General features: G+C 43.5%; 1 pseudogene; it reads right to left on the bottom strand.

Moving 5' to 3' along the window:
• Nucleotides 1-5,505, bottom strand: part of LOC111973562 (partitioning defective 3 homolog) — an 807,950-nt pseudogene that overhangs the window by 142,316 nt on the left and 660,129 nt on the right.

Here is a 5,505-nt window from a genome sequence, read left to right as displayed (position 1 = left end):
ATTTGATACTCCTGAACGCGGCTCTCCTGAGCGGTCCACCGCGACAGTTTCGGAGGCTAAGGTTCTGAAATGTTCGACCCCTCCAGGTTGGTTCCGTCCCAATCCCAGCCCGGATAGTGCAGGTTGAATGTCCCGGTGGTGGAGAGGTGCTTGGAGCATTGCTGAGCAGTGAATTATAGCTCTGTCTCTGCTGTTCTCATGCTCATTTACACCACATAGATAGTTACGGATATTATAGACTGTGTGTGTTTTGTGTGTTTGCAAATAAGTTAATGATTCATATTCATAGACTATCACTGTCCAACAAGAACATAATGGCATATAAATCATAGAGCTATAATTGATTATGATGTTGATGATGATGAGAAGGGAAGATTGGGCTTTAGGGTTACCTGGCGACATAATTCTCCCAGAGAAGGGAAGATTGGGCTTTAGGGTTACCTGGCGACATACAGGTTGACATACATAAAGGCACTGTAAACAATAGAGGCACAGCCACAAGGACCAAATTATGTTAAAATMATTCCAGATTATTCTAGAGAGTTTAATTGYTTAMTTTATTAAAACGCCACAATGGAATGAAGAAAGCTTTTTATGGAACAAACATTTCAACGGTCACCACAGCAACAGTGAGGTGAAACACTAATTATATCTGTCACATTTTACAAAAACTGGTTTATGCAAGTCAGCGGAAACATAGCTCCTGTTTCACGAGGTAACGTTTTTTTTGCAGGGCCTTACCGTCAGTCTACTTGAGTACCAAGCAGAGACGCACCAGMTCCCATTTTTACAGTCTTTGAAAGGACTTGGGCGGGGATTGAACTCCCAACCTGGCGGCAGACACTCTAACCACAAGTGCATTATGCTGCTGAGGATGTTTGGTGTAACACCATAATATACATTGTGCATTTATACCAACATGATTGTAAACAGTTATTACATTGTAATAACACTGTATCTACCTATCAATATTAAATCACTATGACAACATAATGTATGTTTTAGGTATACTGTGTTGTACATACTTTCAATGATACTTGCAGGTGGAAAATGGCAGAGAGAGTGACTTGGTGGAGTGTATTCATGAGGAGCAATAAGACAACAAGTAGTACTTTAAAAAAAATGTTTTTAAATTTTTTATTTAACCTTTATTTAACTAGGCAAGTCAGTTAAGAACAAATTCTTATTTACAATGACGGCCTACCCCGGCCAAACCCTCCCCTAACACGGATGACTCTGGGCCAATTGTGCGCCGACTTTGTGACTCCTGATCACGGCCGGATATGATACAGCCTGAAATGGCACCCTATTCCCTATATAGTGCACTACTTTAGACCAGAGCCCTATGGCACCATATTCCCTATATAGTGCACTACTTTAGACCAGAGCCCTATGGCACCCTATTCCCTATTTAGTGCACTACTTTAGACCAGGACCCATAGGGCTCATAACATATAGGGAACATATAGGGAACATAGGTGTCACGCCCTGACCTTAGAGAGCATTTTTATTTCTCTATTTGGTTAGGTCAGGGTGTGATTTGGGTGGGCATTCTAGTTTTCTATTTCTTTGTTGGCCGGGTGTGGTTCCCAATCAGAGGCAGCTGTCTATCGTTGTCTCTGATTGAGAATCATACTTAGGCAGCCTGTTTTCCACCCTAGTTTGTGGGATCTTGTCTTTGTATAGTTGGTGTTTAGCGCTACAGAGCTTTACATTCGTTTCGTGTTTTTGTTTTGTTTTTTGTATCATTTGAAAATAAAGTAAAATGTATGCCACCACGCTGCACCTTGGTCTCCTAACAACGGACGTGACAATAGGGAACATATAGGGAATATATATGGAACATATAGGGAATATAGGGATAGGGGGTCATTTGGGACAAAACTATAGTCAGACAGTCATGTGATTGTCAGAGGGGTTGGCTAAAAGTAAGCACACAGATCTGGGACCAGCCTGTGAAATGATAGCTTCACTCTGATGTTAGTCTGACTGGGGTTTAACTGTGAACTGAGATCAAATGACATGTCTGTACTGTGTCATCTCTGGTCTCTATTCTGGGCAGGGGAAAATTGGGAATGCCCCATGGTCTGTGTGCTCCACTTCTCAGGGTTTGGTGTCATCTTTTAACTTCACCACTAGCGGGTAGATGTTCTCTCTGTCTACTGTACATCAGGATCCCTGCAAGTAGGTTACCACTGGCTTCTATAGCCACAAGGTCAAAGTCCACAGCCAAAGTCAAATTCTACAGCCACAAAGTCAGAGTCCACAGCCACAAAGTCAAATTCTACAGCCACAAAGTCAGAGTCCACAGCCACAAAGTCAAGTTCTACAGCCACACAGTTAAAATGTTCTAATTTAAAATAAGGGATAGGCTAACGTTTCCCAAACTGTTTTGGCCCGTGACCCCATTTTGATCCCCCCCAAAAAAACGGACCCCAGAAAGTCAGGACACGTGTTTAACGTCCCATCCAATGAATAGCACCCAACACAGGGCAATGTCCCCAATCACTGCCCTGGGGCATTGGGATAAAATCAAATTTGACCAGAAGAAAGAGTGCTTCCTACTGGACCTCCAACACCACTTCCAGCAGCATCTGGTCTCCCATCCAGGGACCAACCTTGTAAAGCTTCAGAGGCAAGCCAGCAGTTGGACGCAGGGTGGTATGCTGCTAGTCATAATTTGAGTTATGACAGTCTATTACAAATCAGTCTGACAGTACTTTTGACCATATTTAAATCTGAAGACAGTATGGTTTGAAGTGACTGAAATACATCAGAAAAGTAGTGGGAAGTTCAGAGGACCATCAGGCAATAATTTTGTATGATCTTCTGTGTAGAAAAGAGCATCCTCATTGATTATGTTCTTTTTCCCCCAGTCTGATCTAGTGCCTGGTCTTGTCCCACTTGGGGTCGCGTCCCCTAGTTTGGGAAACTGATTTAGTGCCTGGTCTTGTCCCACTTGGGGTCGCGTCCCGTAGTTTGGGAAACTGATTTAGTGCCTGGTCTTGTCCCACTTGGGGTCGCGTCCCCTAGTTTGGGAAACTGATTTAGTGCCTGGTCTTGTCCCACTTGGGGTCGCGTCCCCTAGTTTGGGAAACTGATTTAGTGCCTGGTCTTGTCTACTCTGAATCCTGTGAGGCTTCTTGGTATTGTCGTGGAGGGATATTTTGTAGCATAAACGGTTTAAAAGATAGAGCCACGCTCTGCTACTGACCTAACCCCTGTTCTATGACCCAAGCATGATTTTATTTATTTTATTTCAGAGTTTCTCTCGCACATGGGGTCACGGCCCCTAGTTTGGGAAACGCTGGTTAGGCATAAAGTTAGCAGTGAGGTTAAGGTTAGGGTTAGGTTTAAAATCACATTTTAAGAGGGTACATTTTAGAAATGGGAGGCGTTTATGATTTTGTGCATATTCCCCGAACTCTGTTTGTCACAACCTGCTGCTCTCATACYATGACAGGTGTATTGATTGGGAAAGTTCTTTGTGACATATATGCCTTGTTCGCTTGCTATCYGAGTTATCAGAAGTTCCTAGTTATAACTGGGAGGTTTGACTTGGAACAACCATTCAAATCGGAATTACAAGTGGAAAACACCTTTTCAAACAACATATAACAACAAATCCGTTTATGACAACTACAATGTGGGTAAGGTATAATGTGGCTGGTTTGATCATAGTGTCAATGTTCAGCAATCTAGCTAACTTAACCATACGCAACGTTAACTAGCTTATCAAGCTAGSTAAAATCATATTGGTTGAATAATTGCACCGACCAAAAAAGCACACGAATGAAACAAAGTCGTATTTTCCCGACATCACTGCTAGGAAATAGGAATCTCCAACGGGGCAGATGAACGCAGCATTAGTGCCCCCCGGAGCGCGCCCACTAAKGACTTCTGATTGGTCAGAGGCTTGGGTTCCTCGAAGCGACAAGGTGTGTCCCCTTGGTGTCCCAACTTGTCAACACGGCGTGGRAAGAGATATTACGCACAAACAACCGTAGGCTAGAGAAGACGAGAAGTAATTTCACACCAACTTCTGAACAAACTTTTTTTGTTGTGTTCACTAGCATACTTTTAATGAGACATTTGGCTGTGTTGTATCTGTCGTTAACTCTCACCATCACCAGTTGAAAATTGGTGGAACTTCAAATGAACCGTTTTTCTTTTTCTGGAATAGCCAACGACCAACGCCGGACTACAAACCTATCACAACATTGTTGCTGTCCCTGGGGTTGTGCTCTCCAGCTGTAGCGGACTAACGTTATAGTGGTGCGCTCGTTATACAGCTCGAATCCGACGTCTGTAACTGTAGTCAGTGACTGTAGTCTTCCTCCCCAATAATAGTACAGTATCTGCCGCCAGTATCTGCCGTCGGTACCTGCCGTCAGTATCTGCCGTCGGTACCTGCCGGGTCAGCGGCACACGCTCTGCGGGCAGAGTGCTGACGGACTTGTCGCGCCACGAACGAAATCCTCCCGGTAATACATAGGCTTGGAGGTAAGTAGGCCTTCAACATAACGGAATGCAAAATGTTGATATTGAAAAAATAACTTTTTTAGCATAGGCCTATCAATGTATTTCACCTGGGTATGCTATTTGTTGTCGGTTGCATAACATGGAAAACATACATGTGTTGTCCTCCCGCAAAATATGGTTGCTTGATAGTTTGCTTATCTTGAGCCATTACCTTTGGCTAAAAGGCTATATTTACGCTTACGGTCAAGGTCTGTTGTTACCACAGCAACATGACACCTTGCRTTCCCAGTTGCGGGAAAGTTTCACTTGTTCTATTCGCATTCCCAAAACCAATGAGTATATCGTACAAGATAGATTATGGTTAGGCAAATGTACATTAAAATATATATATTTTTGTACCTTTTTTGATACTGGAGTATGAGCAATTAAAAAAAAATTCTAAACACATTTGTGAATGGAGGTCGAAGCGCACGTCAAATACGCGCTAATTAGGGATAATATGGCGATTATGCGATGTTGCAACGCCCATGGTGGGGTTTTACTCTCCAATTGGGATATTTGGGATTACCCGTTTCAATTCCTGTTTGGGTTGGATAGGAGATTTTACATGCCACACACGACAGAAGTGGGGGTGGCTGGTTGTGTTGGGCAGCAGTTGCTTGTGTCAGCTGCTCAGAACAGATCAGTGGCCAATATCCACAAAACAACTCCGAGTAGGAGTACTGGTCTAGGATCAGGTCTCCACCTGTCCATATCATCATAGTCAATACTATGTCAAATATAAAACCGATCCTAGATCATCACTCCTACCTCTGAGACACTTTGTGAATGGTGCTGTAACTCGGCCTGCTTGCGAAAGGAACACGGGCTGCATTACCTACAGACAGTACAGACAGACCAGTGTGTCTGGTAGGAGTGTAAGTCATTACCTACAGACAGTACAGACAGACCAGTGTGTCCGTTAGGAGTGTAAGTCATTACCTACAGACAGTACAGACAGACCAGTGTGTCCGGTAGGAGTGT

This window comes from Salvelinus sp. IW2-2015, linkage group LG14 (genome assembly GCF_002910315.2).
Source record: "Salvelinus sp. IW2-2015 linkage group LG14, ASM291031v2, whole genome shotgun sequence".
Taxonomy (NCBI): Eukaryota; Metazoa; Chordata; class Actinopteri; order Salmoniformes; family Salmonidae; genus Salvelinus; species Salvelinus sp. IW2-2015.
This window is presented reverse-complemented; position numbering and strand designations above follow the sequence as displayed.